Source organism: Triturus cristatus, chromosome 8 (genome assembly GCF_964204655.1).
Source record: "Triturus cristatus chromosome 8, aTriCri1.1, whole genome shotgun sequence".
In the NCBI taxonomy this organism is placed as follows: Eukaryota; Metazoa; Chordata; class Amphibia; order Caudata; family Salamandridae; genus Triturus; species Triturus cristatus.
In genome coordinates, this window is record NC_140591.1 from 19,141,316 (window position 1) to 19,159,608 (window position 18,293).

Consider the following 18,293-nt stretch of genomic DNA (forward strand, 5'->3'; position numbering starts at 1 on the left):
GGGGATCTTCTCCCGTGTCGGATTCCCTCGCGATGTTGTGAGTGATCGCGGCACTAACATCATATCCCGCTACATGAAGTCCCTGTGGCAGCAGTGCGGAGTAACATATAAGTTCACGACCCCCTACCACCCCCAGGGCAACGGCCTGGTGGAACGCTTCAACCGAACCCTGAAGGGGATGATCATGGGCCTCGAGGAGCCCCTACGCCGAAGATGGGACGTCCTCCTCCCTTGCCTCCTGTTCGCGTACCGGGAAGTTCCCCAAAAGTCCCTGGGGTTCAGCCCATTCGAACTACTATACGGACACCCCGTCCGGGGGCCCCTGAGCCTGGTCAAGGAGGGCTGGGAGACAAGCCCCCGGGGGACCCCTCCTGATGTGTTCCGCTACATCCTGGCGCTCCGCAACCAGACCCGGAAGTTCAGAGAACTGGCAGAGGCTAACCTCGAGGCCAGCCAAGAAGAAATGAAGCGCTGGTATGACCAGAACGCAACTCTGGTCGAGTTCCAGCCGGGCCAGCAGGTTTGGGTCATGGCCCCGGTGAAACCCTGCGCCCTACAGGACAAATGGACTGGCCCCTTCAAGATGATCGAGCGAAAGAGTCAGGTCACGTACCTGATCGATGTACAGTCCCCACGGAACCCCCTCCGGGTTCTCCACGTGAACCGTCTCAAGCCCCACTTCGTGAGAACGGAGTTGAGTTTGCTACTGGCCACCGATGATGGGGCGGAAGAAGACACGGAACCCCTGCCCAACCCCCTGTGCGCTAAAGAACTGGATGGTTCCGTGGAGGGAGTGAAACTGTCGACCACCCTCACTCCCCAACAGTCCGACGACTGTCGTCAGCTGCTCAGACAATTCGCAGACCTCTTCTCCCTCATCCCAAGAGTCACCGACTGGTGTGTCCACGACGTGGACACCGGCGACAGCCCACCTGTGAGACACCGAGCCTACCGGGTGCCTGACCAGGTCCGCACCTGCATCAAGACCGAAGTACAGAAGATGTTAACCCTTGGAGTGATCGAACCCTCCGATAGCCCCTGGGCCAACCCGGTAGTCCTCGTCCCGAAAGCGGCCGCCCCTGGGGTCGCCCCCAAACTAAGATTCTGTGTGGACTACCGGGGGCTCAATGCGGTCACCCGAGCGGACGCTCATCCTATCCCCGCGCCGACGAGCTCATCGACCGCCTTGGGGCCGCTCGTTTCCTCAGCACCTTCGACCTGACCTGCGGTTACTGGCAGATTGCGCTCACGGAGGGAGCAAAAGAACGCTCCGCCTTCTCCACACCCGATGGACACTACCGCTTCAGGGTCATGCCGTTCGGAATGAAAAATGCCCCGGCCACTTTCCAGCGGCTGGTAAACAAGGTCCTGGCCGGACTCGAGGAGTTCAGCGCAGCGTACCTTGACGACATCGCCGTATTCAGCTCTCAATGGCACGAGCATCTCCAGCACCTCCGGCAAGTACTGCTGGCCCTGCGCCAAGCCGGCCTAACAGTGAAGGCCAGCAAACGCCAGCTCGGGCAAGGCTCCGTGGTCTACCTGGGGCATCAGGTGGGCAGCGGGCAGGTCGCCCCCCTCCAACCAAAGATCGACGCCATCAAGTCCTGGGAGCCCCCCACCACTCAGACGGAAGTCCGGGCCTTCCTGGGCCTTACAGGATACTACCGGAGGTTCATTAAAAACTATGGTAGCCTCGCAGGGCCTCTCACGGAGTTGACCTCCAAAAAACTCCCGAAGAAGGTGCAGTGGACCCCCCCGTGCCAACAGGCGTTCGACGCCTTGAAAACCGCCATGTGCACCGCACCAGTACTCAAGGCCCCCGACTACTCCCAAGAGTTTGTGGTCCAGACCGACGCATCCGAACACGGCATCGGAGCCGTCCTCTCGCAGTTCAACGACAAAGGCATAGATCAGCCCATAGCCTTCATCAGCCGAAGGCTGCTGCCTCGCGAACAGCGTTGGAGTACCATAGAACGAGAGACCTTCGCCGTAGTCTGGGCCCTCAAGAAACTACGGCCCTACTTGTTCGGAACCCACTTCCGAGTGCAGACGGACCACCGGCCCTTGCGGTGGCTGATGCAGATGAGGGGAGAGAACCCCAAGCTATTACGATGGTCCATCTCCCTCCAAGGGATGGACTTCACTGTCGAGCATCGCCCCGGAATGGATCATGCCAACGCCGACGGCCTGTCCCGGTTCTTCCGCTTCGGCGAGGAGAACCCCCCAGTGGATGGGTAGTTCTCCACGCCTTTCAGCTGGGGGGGATGCGTGTGAGACCGGCCTCACGGCGTATGCCCTCCCGAACATTCAGCCAACCTGCAACCACCCCCAAGACACGGCATCTCCGACTCCGGCCGCCCCAGCCACACAGACCCAAGGGCCGGCCAGAGCCCCCGACAGACTCGACACCCTATCACGCATGTCCGACCGAGGGAGCGGGAACCCCCGAGCCAGACCCAGAGGCGCCAGCCCAGTCACACCTCGGGTCGCCTTCCCCCGGGAGGACTCGATCGGCCACCAGGCCCCTAGGGAGCAGGCGCCTCGCCTGCCGAGCGTCTGGGGTCCCTCCCAGACCCACCTGAAAAGACCAAAGAAACGAGCGGCAGGAAATCCCGCCGAACCCCCGCAGTCTCCCAAGGCCCCTCTCTGCAAGGACTCCGGACTTCAAAGGGCAGGGGGAGTATAATAAGGGGTGCCGGAGGAATGAATGGCAGAGAAGACCTGGAACCATCGAAGCCTGCTGACGCTGTCGCGGCTCCCGAACACCGAACCACCTGGGCCTGCTGAGTGACTCGTGGCCCCCAGCCATTGAACCATCTGAGCCCTGCTGACGAGGTCGCGGCTCCCGAACTCTGAACCACCTGGGCCTGCTGAGTGACTCGCGGCCCCCAGCCATTGAACCATCTGAGCCCTGTTGATAAGATCGCGGCTCCCGAACTCCGACTACCTGTGCCTGCTGAGTGACTCGCGGCTCTCCCCTCGAGGACAAATTGGCAAGAGATCGCCCAGAGAAACAACACCCTCCAGCTCGAGGATTGTGAGCTATCCGCAGGGTACTTCGCAGAGACACTACCACCAAAGACTGTCCCGCTACCCCCATTCCCCTACCACCGATTTGTAGACTCTTGTGCCGCAGATGTACTCCTTACGCTTTGGATCATAAAGATCCCTTGAAACCTTCGATAAAAGAACCTATCGTCCTACAAAGAATACGTGTGGTGTTACTCTGTTCGTAGTGTAAAGCTCAGGGTGTGCGCGCCTGGTTCGGCCTACTTGGGAGAGGTGGGTCAAAGGGGTGGGCAAGACGTGCATCGAACCCCCCTCCGGCGAACGCCTTTCCAACAGAGCCCAATGTAGTAATGACCCATTAACCTGTCAGAAAAAAAACGTAAATCAGCTATAATCAAGTATTAGAGTCATGAGTGTCCATGGAGTGCTGTGAACGTTGATCCAAAAACTGACGCAAGTCATCAGGATGTTGAAAAGATTTTGACAGATTGCCTTTCCAGATACGCATTGTTGAAGGGTCAAAAAGACCATATTTGAACCCAAGACTTCGCAGTTGAGGCCGAAGAGCAGAAAATTCCTTGCGGATTGAGACTGTTTCCTTGGCAAAGTCTTGATGAATAAAAATGTTATTCCCATTGACCATCAAGGAAGGAATCTCTCGTGCTGCCTTTCGAATCAAAACCAAATGATGATGCCTGAGGACTTTGAAAATCATTTGACGAGGTTTGGTATGTTGAGGATTGCGATGTGAAGGGATTCTATGGGCCTTGTCAATCTCAAATTTTTCTGGAAATTTAATTTGTAGAAGCCCAGGAATCAAATTTTCCAAATACAGTCTACAGTTGCCACCCTCCACATCCTCTGGTAAATTAAAAATGCGTAAATTGTATTGTCTGTTACGATTTTCCATCTCTAGGAGTCGGGTAGACAAAGGAGATATTTTAGCTACAAGTGGAGTGAAAGTCTCAAGCTTAGCCTTATTATCGTGTATTTTAATTGCATTATCAGAGATTTTCATTGACATACTCGCCATTTCCTTTCGAACATTTTTAATCTCTGAGGCAATAGAATCTGTGTTAACACGAAGCGCTTGAATTTCCTCCAAAATTAAGGATAATGAAGGTTCTGCTGACTCTACCGCCTTTGATTTAATTGGCGGAGGTGAAACCTGCTGCTTCCTTTTAGGATGAATATTTTTATTATCCATGTTGATTTAGTATCGAAAGTAGGATAATAATAATAAAAATAAAATAAAATAACAAAATTGCAAAAATAACAGCAACAACGCAAGAAAATGAAGGAAAAAAATACTGCAGCAGTAAGAACATCCTTATTAAAGCTGGTGCAGCAGCTATAACAGGCTATGGGAGTGGCTAGGACCAAGCCAGGCCCTTTCCTGAATGCTTGCTCCGCCCCCTGACAGACAAAGCTGGGAATACCTGAAGGCAGAGCTGGAAGCAGAGGCTGGACACCGGAAAACGCCTCAAACACCGTCCAAATTCAAAGAAAATCACAGCAATCAACAGGTAAGAAGATCAGCAGTCAAGCGACCTCATTTGCGCTGTAAAACTGACAAGAATCGTCGTTATTGAACGAAAAACGGGCGAAAAAACGCCGGAGCTCACTACACGGCGGCCATCTTGTTTCGCGCGCTTGCGCGTCTCGCACTTCAGTGCACTCTAGCTGTGGGCAGAGCCCGGGGACAGGTGCACACTTCACTTCACCCTACCTGGGGGCAGAGCCGGGGACAGGCAAGCACTTCACTGCACTCTATCTGTGGGCAAAGCCGAGGACAATCATGCACTTCACTGCACTTCACCTGTGAGCAGAGTCTGGGATAAAGGTGTACGTCACTGCATTCTACCTGTGAGCAGAGCAGGTGGCAGGCATGCACTTCATTGCACTCTACCTGTGGGAAGAGTCTGGGACAGACGCACACTTCACTGCACTCTACCTGTGAGCAGAGCCGGGGACAGGCGTGCACGTCACTGCATTCTACATGTGGGCAGCACTGGGGACAGGTGCACATGTCACTGCACTCTACCTGTGGGCAGAGACTAGGACAGAGGTTCACGTCATTGCACTCTACCTGTGGACAGAGTCTGGGAGAGAGGTGTACGTCACTGCACTCTACCTGTGCGAAGAGCCATGGACAGGTGTGCACATCACTAACTGTGAGCAGAGCTGGGGACAGAGGTGCGCGTCACTGCACTCCACCTGTGGGCAGAGTCTGGGACAGAGGTACACATCACTGCACTCTACCTGTGAGCAGAGTCTGGGACAGAGGTGCACGTCACTGTACTCTACCTGTTCGTTGACAGAGGCACACTATTCACAACCTGTGGGCACAGCATTGAACAGAGGCAGACTTCACTGCACTAAACTTCTGGCCAGAGCTGGAGACAGATGCTCACTTCACTGCACTCTACCTTTGGGCAGAGCCAGGGACAGATGCACACTCCACTGCACTCTACCAGTGACTGAGCAGAGCCGGGGAGAGACATGCACTTCACTGCACTCTACCTATGAGCAGAGCCTGGGACAAAGGTGGACGTCAGTGCACACTACCTGTGGGCATAGTCTGGAACAGAAGTGGACATCACTGCATTCTACCTCTGAGTGTACTCTGGCACTTCACAGCACTCTACCTGTGGGCAGAGTCTGGGACAGATGCACTCTTCACTGCACTCTACCTGTGGGTAGAGCCAGGGACAGGCACGCACTACACAGCACTCTACCTTTGGGAAAAGCTGGGAACAGGTGTGCACTTCACTGCTCACTACCTGTGGGCAGAGTCTGGGACAGAGGTGCACGTCACTGCACTCTACCTGTGGGTACAGTCTAGGACAGAGATGCAATTCACTGCAGTCCACCTCTGAGCGTGCACTCTTGCAGTGATGCAGTGACATGTACCTCTGGCCCAGACTCTGTCCACAGGTAGAGTGCAGTGAAGTGCATGCCTAGAGCGCACTCTACCTGTGGGCACTTCCCTTCACTCTAGCTGTGGGCTGAGCCGGGGACAGACACGCACTTCACTGCACTCTACGAGTGGGCAGAGCCGGTGACAGGCTCACACTTCACTGCACTTTAGCTGTGGGCAGAGCCCGGGGACAGGCGCGCACTTCACTGCACTCTACCTGGGGGCAGAGCCGGGGACAGGCGCGCACTTCACTGCACTCTCTCTGTGGGCAAAGCCTAGGACAATCACGCACTTCACTGCACTCTACCTGTGGGCAGCGTCAGGGACAAAGGTGCACGTCACTGCACTCTACCTGTGGGCAGAGTCTAGGACAGAGATTTTAGTCACTGCACTCTACCTCTGAGTGTGCACAAGCACTTCACTGCACTCTACTTGTGGGCAGAGCCGGGGATAGACGCACCCTTCACTGCACTCTACCTGTGGGCAGAGCTGGTAAAAAACATGCACTTCACTGCACTCTTCCTGTCAGCAGAGTCTGCGATAAAGGTGTATGTCACTGCACTCTACTTTTGGGCAGAGCCAGGGAGAGGTGCGCACTTCACTGAACTCTACCTGTGGACAGAGCCAGGGACAGGTGTGCGTCACTGCATTCTACCTGTGAGCAGAGCAGGGGGCAGGCATGCACTTCACTGCACTCTACCTGTGGGAAGAGGCTGGGACAGACGCACACTTCACTTCACTTTACCTGTGAGCAGAGCCCGTGACAGAGGTGCATGTCCCTGCACTGTACCTGTGGGCAGAGTCTGGGACAGAGGTGCACATCACTGCACTCTACCTAAGAGCAGAGTCTGGGACAGAGGTGGACGTCAGTGCACACTACCTGTGGGCATAGTCTGGGACAGAGTTGGACATCACTGCATTCTACCTCTGAGTGTGCACTGGCACTTCACTGCACTTTACCTGTGGGCTGAACCCAGGACAGACGTGCAGTTCACTGCACTCTACCTGTGGGCAGAGCCAGGGACAGGCACGCACTACACTGCACTCTACCTTTGGGAAAAGCTGGGAACAGGTGTGCACTTTACTGCACACTACCGGTGGGCACCGTCAGGGACAAAGGTGCACGTCACTGCACTCTACCTGTTGGCAGAGTCTAGGACAGAGATTTTAGTCACTGCACTCTACCTCTGAGTGTGCACAAGCACTTCACTGCACTCTACTTGTGGACAGAGCCGGGGATAGACGCACCCTTCACTGCACTCTACCTGTGGGCAGAGCTGGTGAAAAACATGCACTTCACTGCACTCTTCCTGTCAGCAGAGTCTGCGATAAAGGTGTATGTCACTGCACTCTACTTTTGGGCAGAGCCAGGGAGAGGTGCGCACTTCACTGAACTCTACCTGTGGGCAGAGCCAGGGACAGGTGTGCATCACTGCACTCTATCTGTGGGCAAAGCCGAGGACAATCATGCACTTCACTGCACTTCACCTGTGAGCAGAGTCTGGGATAAAGGTGTGCGTCACTGCATTCTACCTGTGAGCAGAGCCGGGGACAGGTGTGCACTTCACTGCAGTTTACCTGTGAGCAGAGCCGGTGACAGAGGTGCATGTCCCTGCACTGTACCTGTGGGCAGAGTCTGGGACAGAGGTGGACGTCAGTGCACACTACCTGTGGGCATCGTCTGGGACAGAGTTGGACATCACTGCATTCTACCTCTGAGTGTGCACTGGCACTTCACTGCACTTTACCTGTGGGCTGAACCCAGGACAGACGTGCAGTTCACTGCACTCTACCTGTGGGCAGAGCCGGGGACAGGCATGCACTACACTGCACTCTACCTTTGGGAAAAGCTGGGAACAGGCGTGCACTTCACTGCACACTACCTATGGGCAGAGTCTGGGACAGAGGTGCACGTCACTGCAATCTACCTGTGGGTAGAGTCTGGGACAGAGATACAAGTCACTGCAGTCCAGCTCTGAGCGTGCATTCTTGCAGTGATGCAGTGACGTGTACCTCTGGCCCAGACTCTGTCCACAGGTAGAGTGCAGTGAAGTGCATGCCTAGAGTGCACTCTACCTGTGTGCAGAGCCGGGAACAGGCGTGCACTTCACTTCACTCGAGCTGTGAGCTGAGCCGGGGACAGACACACACTTCACTGCACTCTACCTGTGGGCAGAGCCAGGGACAGGCGCGCACTTCAGTGCACTTTAGCTGTGGGCAGAGCCCGGGGACAGGCGCGCACTTCACTGCACTCTACCTGGGGGCAGAGCCGGGGACAGGCGCGCACTTCACTGCACTTCATATGTGAGCAGAATCTGGGATAAAGGTGTACGTCACTGCATTCTACCTGTGAGCGAAGCAGGTGGCAGGCATGCACTTCATTGAACTCTACCTGTGGGAAGAGTCTGGGACAGATGCACACATCACTGTACTCTACCTGAGAGCAGAGCCGGGGACAGGCGTGCACGTCACTGCATTCTACATGTGGGCAGCACTGGGGACAGGTGCACATGTCACTGCACTCTACCTGTGGGCAGAGCCAGGGACAGATGTGCACTTCACTGCTCTCTACCTGTGGGCAGAGCCGGGGACAGGCGCGCACTTCACTGCACCCTGCTTGTGATCAGAGCCAGTAACCGACGCGCCCTTCACTGCTCTGTACCTGTGGACAGAGCTGGGGACAGGCACGCACCTCACTGCACTCTAACTGTGGGCATGGTCTGGAACAGAGGTGCTTGTCACAGCATTCTACCTCTTAGCATGCACAGGCACTTCACTGCACTCTACCTGTGGGTAGAGCTGTGGACAGGTGCGCACTTCACTGCACTCTACCTGTGGGAAAAGCCAGGGACAAGAGCGCACTCCACTGCACTCTACCTGTGGGCAGAGCAGTGAGCTGGAGACAGAGGTGCACTTCACTGCTGTTGGACTTGGCCCTTCTGGCAGGTTCACCCCTAAACTTTTTGCTTTTTATTGTGACCTGGTGGTAGTGATTTTTGGTTTCTGCGCCCTTTACCACTGTGTCCCAGGGTAAAGTGCGTGCGTGTAGTAAGGTTGGCCTGCCCTCCCATAGGAATGCATGGGGGAATGTATGTGTCCTGAGGCGTGGAGAGTGAAGGTGCGAGTTTCGTATGTGCGGACTCGTGTGATGAAATGCTGCGCGATGATGTGTGCGGTGTCCATGTAGCTTGTATGGAAGTGCCACTTCTAGACGCTGGCATAAATGTGCAGTGACTGCCTGTCGCGTGATTGGCTGACTGAGGTCATGTGATGGGCTAGGGAATCCCCAGAGTCAGGAGAAGTCACCCAGTGGTGAATGGGGAGATCAGCAGCCAGATGGGTGGGATGAGTACACCTAGGACCTGAATAGGGCTGGGCTTTCCCCACACAATGCTGGCTCCGCCCCCTGTGGTGCGACTGATGACCCTGGCCTGCTCTGAGAATAGGGAGAGGGGCTGAGCAAAACAAAGTGCTAAGGAACCAGTTGTAACTGGTTCACCCCTCCCCTGCACCTTGAGACAAAGGTAAACCTGTGTATAAGAAGGGGCTGTGACCCCATGTACAATGTTCTCTCTTCTGATCCTAATTTGAGGGGGGCCTGCTGCTGCTGGGCGCCAGGAGAGACCGCCACTGGGGACAGCCTCCCTGCTGGAGGGCCCTGTGAGCTGGCCTCTGGGCCTAGTCTTCGCCCCCCTGCACCTGAGAACTTTTCCTGTACCTGCCTTCAAGCGCCCGCGAAGCGCTTACCTGCCTTCGAGCGCCTGGGAAGCGATGTGTCTTAATTTGCCCCTTTATTGCGAGGAGGGGTCTCCGTGCATTGCACTGGCAGCGCTGGGCTGCGATCGTCCTTGAAGGGAACCCCCAGGATAGGGATTCCCCCACTTATTGTCTGGTTATAGCGGGTGCCCACCCCGCTTAATCAATTATTTCTATAGCGGGTACCCACCCCGCTTATTTCCGCCTATTTATACTTTAATACGAAGGCGGGAGCCCACCCCGCGCTTTGGAGAAAGCAGAGAAAATCACCGCCGCAGCCGGGCTTCAGCAGGAAGTCAGGCAGCCTCGGAAGGGACGTGGGCGTGGCCAAGCACAGGAAGCGGACGGGAGCCTACCCCGCGCTCCTGTAACGAAGCGGAAGAAGCCAGCCGAGTACAGCGGAGCTCCCCTGAGTGAGGAGAGCCCTGCGCTGAGAGAACCACCCGGAGGAAGCCAGCGGAATCCGGTGAGTGGTGTTGGGGGTATTCCTGAGTCGGTGTCTGGGACCTGCGCCTTAACCCCGGTGAGTGGGGCTCAGCCGCTGGGTGGTTGGGGGTGTGTCGGGGCACACTTCTCGGTGCCCGCCCCCCCCTAGCAAAGTCCAGGCACTGCGAGCGCCGTGCTCGTTCCTCCTTCCTGCTGCCCCACCTGACAGTGGGCAGCGGCAGCCCGTGTGGGAAGAGGTATTGTCTTAGAGTCCAGAGGGACTCCAACTATGGGGGCACTTTCTCTTGTGATAAGAGCGGCCCCGGAAGGCAGCGGGCCGCTCCAACGTTGGCCCCCACATTTGCTCAGAGTCCAGAGGGACTCCAACGACGGGGGCACCTTGTTCTTGAGCCACGGAGGCTCTAGGGGGCTTCTCTTGTTGTTTGAGCCTAGCGAGGCTCCAGGGGGCCAGTCCTTTGTTAAGAGCTCAGAGGGGCTCAGGGGACAGTCAGTTGGCCAGAGCCTACAAGGCTCCAGTGTTGGCCCCATCATTGTTCTACAGCTGCCCAGCACTTTGTGGGCAGCTGCTCCGTTTAGGCCCCTGACACTGGGACACAGGGCCCCAACAAGGCCAGTTGGCCTATGGACAGTCACAGGTGGTGACTTGCGTAAGTTTGGCGCAATTGTGTTTTCCTGCACCTCTGAATGTGTTTTTATGCGTCATGTGCCTTGTTTTTACACCGCTGAATGTATGTTATGCATCATGTGTTTTCCTTCCCTACCCCTCTGAATGTGTTGTGATGCATCATGGGTAATGTGCTTATACCCCTGCAGGTATTGTGATACTTAGGTGGTTGTTGTTCTCCTAGTACAGGTGGTGCTAGTGAGGTCCTGGTTCCCTGCGCAATATTCTCCTAAGGTGGTTAGGGTTGCGTAGGTGGTACTTACCTGTTACCAGTGGTTACTGGTTGTGCGCTACATTTTCTAATTGGTGCTACAGTGATTATATGTGCTATGTTCTAAAGTGTTATTCCTACAAAGTGCTTATTCCTGACAGTGGTCCATGAGGCCCTGTCCCATATAAATAACTCCCCTGTAAATTCTGCCCGTGCCAGTTGGCACAGTGTAAATTGTGTGAATATTATCTAATGTGTTTTGGTATAATACAAAGGCTATTTTTATATAATACCTTGTGTGGAGTTTGTTTTGTGGTGGGCCTTGGGTGTTGTTGCTGGGTGCGCGCGCAAACGCTTTAAACATTGCCTCCGGGGTAAGCCTGACTGCTCGTGCCAAGCTACCAAGGGGGTGAGCAGGGGTTATCTTTGGCGTGTAACTCCCCAGCCCTGACTAGAGTGGTGGTTTCTGCCTGGCTTTGGCGCAAGCCCTAGCCAACCAGAAATCCCATTTCTAACAACTGCACTCTACCTTTGAGCAGAGCCGTTGACAGAGGTGCACGTCACTGCACTCCACCTGTGGGCAGAACCATGGACAGAGGCACAATTCACTACACACTACCTGTGGGCACTGCATTGAACAGATGTACACTTCACTGCACTCTACTTCTGGGCAGAGCTGGAGACAGACGCTCACTTCATTGCACTCTACCTGTTGGGCAGAGCCAGGGACAGCTGCACACTCCACTGCACTCTACTGGGAGTAGAGCCAGGGACAGGCGCGCACTTTACTGCACTCTACCTATGAGCAGTGCAGGGAACAGAGGTGCACTTCACTGCACTCTACCTGTGAGCAGAGTGTGGGACAGAGGTGTACGTCACTGAACTTCACCTCTGAGTGTGCGCAGGCACTTCATTAGACTCCACCTGTGCGAAGAGTCTGGGATTGACAAGTTCTTTACTGCACTTTACCTGTGAGCCGAACCAGGGACAGACATGCAGTTCACTGCCCTCTACCTGTGGGCAAAGTCGGGGACAGGCGTTCACTCCACTGGACTCTAGCTGTGGACAGAGCTAGGAATAGGTGTGCACTTCACTGCACTCTACCTGTGGGCAGCGTCAGGGACAAAGGTGCACGTCACTGCACTCTACCTCTGAGTGTGCACAGGCACTTCACTGCACTCTACTTGTGGGCAGAGCCGGGGATAGACGCAAGCTTCACTGCTGTGAGACCGGCCTCGTGGCGTGGGCCCTCCCGACCAGCAAGTTACCCTACAACCACGCCGAACCTCGTGGACACGGCCTTCCGACTCCCGTGGGCCAACATCCCGAGGGCCGACCAGATCCCCAACACGCATGCCCGGCCGAGGGCGGACAAAACCCCCCCCAAACCAGACCGAGAGGCGCCGACCCTGTCACACCTCTGGTATCTCCCCCGAGGGAGGTTTCGATCGCCCACCAGGCCCCCGGTGAGCGGGCGCCTCGCCTGCTGGGTGTCTGGAGTCCCTCCCGGACCCACCTGAACAGATCAAAGGGCCGAGCGACAGGAAACCCCGTCACACCGCCCCCCCCAGGCACCAGACCCCTCTCCGCGAGGACGCCGGACTTCAAAGAGGAGGGGGAGTGTTAGACGGACCGGGAGGGTCGGCCGAGGACAAGGGGAGAGGTCTCCGGGGAGAGCCGTCTCCAGCGATCGTACAGACAAATAACTTCCCCCCCCACAGACAGATACCACACAAGGAGATGAGTTAGCGTTCTTTATAAGCACTTCTTAAGGTACGATGAAAAGGTACAAGGAGGTCTGGACTCAGGGGTCCCCTCGATTCAAGTCTCTCAAGATGGGAAAAGGGGGTAGCGGGATAGTCTGGTTACCAGTCTGGTAGTTGAGGTGGTATGGTGGGTAGCTCACAATCCTCGAGCTTGGTGGTCTAGCTGGTACGAGCCGCGGCAGCGCCAGCAGGTCCCAGTGAAGATGGTCGAGGTACGGTCCGCGGCAGCGCCAGCAGGTCCCGGTGAAGATGGTCGTTTACAACGGGCCGCGGCAGCGCCAGCAGGTCCCGACGAGGATGGATGTTGCAGAAGGCCGCGGCAGCGCCAGCAGGCAGGTCGATAGTTCACAAGATAGGGCTACGGCAGCGCCAGTAGTCCGTCAAGGCTGAGTTCTCTCGGTGTCTCTCGACTCCAGGATACAACTCCTTCCTGCTCCGGAGCTGCTCCAGTTATAGGGCAGGTGCCCTTTGATGTCCGGACCCTCGCACTTGGAGGTCGGAGGGTCCGGGATGAAGGTGTCCAGACACCCAGCGGGGGGGTGGAGCCGGTGCCTGGGGGAGCTGGAGGCGATCGTCACCTGGCGGGGGAGAGTCCTTGGCGCTTCGTTCTCCCATTGATCTGCCAAGTGGTCCGCTCACCTCCTGGGTGGATGGTGGTGCCGGGATGTCGGGGCCGGCCAGGCCCAGGGTTAGGGTCGGGGGGATGCCACGCGGCCTCGTGGCGCAGGGCCCAAGATGGCGGCTTGACCCGGCCGAGGGAGCCGGTGGTGGCTTGGGCCCGTGATACATGGAGGTCCGAGGGCAGGAGTTCCGTCGGGGGACGGGGTGCGGGTGATTCTCGTGGGTCCCGCCTGGTGGGCCGGGGCTTGGGCCCTGTCATGCGGGGAGGGAGCAAGCCCTTCGTGTGGCCTGTCCAACATGCGTCCCCCCCAGCTGAAGGCGGGGAGAGTCACCCATCTTCTTGGGGACTCTCCTCGTCGAGGAGGAAGAAGCGGGACAGGCCATCTGCGTTGGCGTGGTCTTGGCCCGGTCGGTGCTCCACGGTGAAGTCCATTCCCTGCAGGGAGATGGACCAGCGCAATAGTTTTGGGTTTTCTCCCCGCATCTGCATCAGCCACTGCAGGGGTCTATGGTCGGTTTGTACCCGGAAGTGGGTACCGAAGAGATAGGGCCGGAGCTTTTTGAGGGCCCACACCACTGCGAAGGCCTCCCTCTCGATTGTGCTCCAGCGCTGTTCTCGGGCCAGGAGACGTCGGCTGATGAAGGCCACCGGCTGGTCATGACCCTCGGGGTTCACTTGGGAAAGGACCGCTCCGATGCCGTGGTCGGAGGCGTCTGTCTGTACTACGAATTCCCGACTGTAATCGGGGGCCTGGAGCACAGGGGCGGTGCACAGGGCGGCCTTCAGCTTTTCGAAGGCCGCTTGACAATCGGGGGTCCAGTTAATCCGCTTCGGTTGGTTCTTGGACGTGAGACCCGTGAGGGGCCCCACAATGCTGCCGTAGTCCCTCACGAACCGCCGGTAGTAGCCGGTGAGCCCCAAGAAGGCTCGGACTTCGGTCTGGGTGACGGGGGGCTGCCAGGACTGGATGGCAGCGATCTTCAGTTGCAGTGGGGCCACCAGGCCGCTCCCCACCTGGTGCCCCAGGTAGGTCACGGACCCTTGACCAATTTGGCATTTGCCGGCCTTAATCGTGAGGCCGGCCCGCTGGAGGGCCTGTAGGACCTCCTGGAGGTGGAGGAGGTGGTCGGACCAGTGGCGGCTGTATACAGCGATATCGTCCAGGTAGGCAGCGCTGAACTCTTCGAGCCCCGCTGTTGGACAGGCCACACAGAGGGCTGGCTCCCCCCCCGCACGACAGGGCCCGAGCTCCGGCCCGCCCAGCATACCCCCGTGACAAGCCCCTGTACTCCGTCTCCCGACGGACCCTCTGCCCTCGGACCCCTACTCATCACGGGGTCCAGCCCCACCGGCTTCCCCGGCCAGGTCAAGCCGCCATCTTGGACCCTGCACCACGCGGCCGCGTGGCCTCCCCTCGACCCTAACCCCGGGCCTGGCCGGCCCCGACATCCCGGCACCACCATCCACCCAGGAGGTGAGCGGACCACTTGGCAGGTCAATGGGAGAACGAAGCGTCAAGAGCTCTTCCCCCGCCAGGTGCCGATCGCCTCCAGCAGCCCCCAGGCGCTGGCTCCACCCCCTGCTGGGTGTCTGGACACCTTCATCCCGGACCCTCCGACCTCCAAGTGCGAGGGTCCGGACATCAAAGGGCACCAGCCCTATAACTAAGACAGCTCCGGAGCAGGAAGGCAGTTGTATCCTGGAGTCGAGAGACACCGAGTGAACTCAACCCTGACGGTCTACTGGCGCTGCCGTAGCCCGCTCTTGCGAACCATCGTCCTGCCTGCTGGCGCTGCCGCGGCCTTCTGCAACCTTCATCTTCCTGGGACCTGCTGGCGCTGCCGCGGCCCGTTGTACCGACCATCCTCACCGGGACCTGCTGGCGCTGCCGCGGCCCTCTGCAACCTTCATCTTCCTGGGACCTGCTGGCGCTGCCGCGGCCCGTTGTACCGACCATCCTCACCGGGACCTGCTGGCGCTGCCGCGGCCCTCTGCAACCTTCATCTTCCTGGGACCTGCTGGCGCTGCCGCGGCCCGTTGTATCGACCATCCGCACCGGGACCTGCTGGCGCTGCCGCGGCCCATACCACCTAACCACCAAGCTCGAGGATTGTGAGCTCATCACCATCTCATCCGAATTACCTGATTGGTAAATAGACTGTCCCGCTACCCCCTTCCCTACCTTACGAGACTCTAATCGAGGGGACCCCTGAGTCCAGACCTCCTTGTACCATTTTACCGTACCTTAAATAAGTGTCGATAAAGATCACTGAACCTTATCCGTGTGTGATATCTGTCTGTGGGGGGGAAGTTACTTGTCTGTACGATCGCTGGAGACGGCTCTCCCCGGAGACCTCTCCTCCTGACCCCGGCCGACCCTCCCGGTCCGTCTACCTTTTCTAACATTGGTGGCCAGCGGCGCGATCCGAATCAACGCGTAATCGTACAGAGAGTAGCTCACCCCACGACAAAGCACGATGTCGACCAAAGATAGCAGCTCCACCGAGAAGTTCCAAATGGAGAAACTAGAGGAGTACAACCACCGCGAACTGAGACAATTTTGCATAGAACTTGGCATTGCTACCACTGGCCTGAGTACCAAGGATGACCTAAAGCACGCCCTTGAGTCGTGGACAGAAACGGGGGTCGCAAGACCCTCCGACCAAAACAGCGTCACACCAGAGGGGAACGCCACGACTCCCGAGGAACGGGGAACGGGCCTATCACCGGAGGAGATACGAGAAAGAGACAGAGTCAGACTGCACGAATTAGAGATGGCACGACTCAAGATGGATGGGGAGCTCAAGTTAGCTGAACAGAAACTCAACCTCGAGCAGATGCGGATTCGAGAGGAGCGAGAAGAAAAACAGAGACAGAGAGAGCTGGAAGAGAAAAAGATAACGCTCGAGCACGAGCGCCAATTGGCAGAGATAGAACTGCGCAAACAACATAAGGACTTGGGGGTGCCTGAAAGACCCCACACCCCGGGACCAACTGAGAAAAAAGTTCACATCCCCAAGGATGTGGTCCGCGAGTATGTCCGAGAAGACGACATACAACAATGGTTTAAGGCCTATGAGTTCGCAATGACCTCCCACCGGATCGACCGGAGTGATTGGGGAGCCGGACTTTGGGGGAGATTTATCAACGAGGGTCGCGATGCCCTGCTGCAGCTCCCCGATCACCAAATGTCGTCCTACGACCACATGAAGGCTGCCCTCCTCACCCGCTACGGCCTCACGCCCGAGATGTACCGCCAGAGGTTCAGGGATTGCACCCGGATCCCAGGTACCACTTGGGTGGAATACGTGAACTATTTCAGCCGGGCCTTCGAGGGTTGGATCAAGGGAAGTCAGGTCACCACCTACGAACAGCTCTTCAACCTCATGGTATGGGAACACCTGTCAAACAACTGCTTCGTCGAGCTCCGGCAGCATCTACTCGACAGTAAGCTGACTGACCCCCGGCAGCTCGCCGCCGAAGCTGACCGGTGGGAGAGCACCCGAGTGGGCCGGAAAGGGCCACACGACCAGAACAGAAGCAACCAAGGCCAGCACCGTCCTCGGGGAGGAGGAGGAGGCCAGGGGCGGGGGAGAGACGCCTTGCCAGCAACAACCGTGGCCAGCACCCCGCCGCCGACCGGCCGGGGCAACCCCCCATTGCGGCCTGGGTACCGAGCCAACGTCACGTGCCACAGATGCCAGCGACTAGGCCACTACGCCAACGATCCGAACTGCCCGCTGAACCAAACGCCCAAACCCCGCCAGGTAGCTGCCGCTGCCCTGGGGGAGGAGCAGTCGTTGGAGGGTCCCGAGGAGTGTGAGCCGGACCAGCAAGGGTGGGAACCGGCCGCCATGGTCCTGGCATGCTTAGGGGGAAGAGACATGGTTCCGCGGGCTCCCCTACCCGCCAACACCAGGAAATACGGTCAGTGGGTGACCATTAATGGACAGAGAGCTGAGGCCTTGCGCGACACCGGCGCCAGCGTGACGGCCGTCCGCTGTCACCTGGTGAAGCCCGAGCAGATCTTGCCGAACATTCTCTGCCCCGTCCGCTCGGCAGATAACTCTGAAAGCATGTGCAAGATGGCCTGCGTCCCGTTTGAATGGGGAGGGGTCTCCGGCCTACTGAAAGTGACGGTCCGGGACGATGCCCCCGTGGACTGCCTCCTGGGGAATGACCTCGAGAGTTCCCCGTGGGCCACCGTCGAGAGAAGAGAGCACTTGGGGATGCTGGGCCTCCCGGACTGGGCCTGCATAACCACCCGATCCATGGCCGGCCGGGCCGCCCCCCGATCAGAAGAAACCGAATGGCCGGCACCTCCGCCCCCGGTTGCCCCCGTAGAGGACAACGGCGAGGCCGACCTCCCAGACCCGGCCCCCGAAGAAAACGCGCAACCCCAGGACCTTCCGGATCTGGCCCAGTGGCGGCAAGAAGGGGGGCCCACCCAAGAACAGTTCCGCCAGGAGCAAAAGACCTGTCCCTCCCTCGAGGGGCTTCGCCAACAAGCCAGCACCCAAGCCGCCGGGGACACCACCGGAACCCACTGGGTCTACTGGGATAACGACCTGCTCTACAGCGAGCAAAGAATCGCCGAGCTGGGGGCCAGTCGAGTACTGGTGGTACCGCTCCGCTTCCGAGACTTTCTACTCAACCTAGCCCACGATGTCCCCCTGGCTGGGCACCTGGGCCAAGATAAAACGTACAGTCGACTGGTGACCCACTTTTTCTGGCCAAAAATGAGGAATGACGTCCTGAACCACTGCCGATCGTGCCCCACATGCCAAGCAAGCGGGAAGAGTGGCCGGAAGCTTAAGGCTCCTCTACAACCCTTCCCGGTGGTCACCACCCCGTTCGAGAGGGTGGGGATAGACATTGTGGGGCCGCTGGACCCTCGC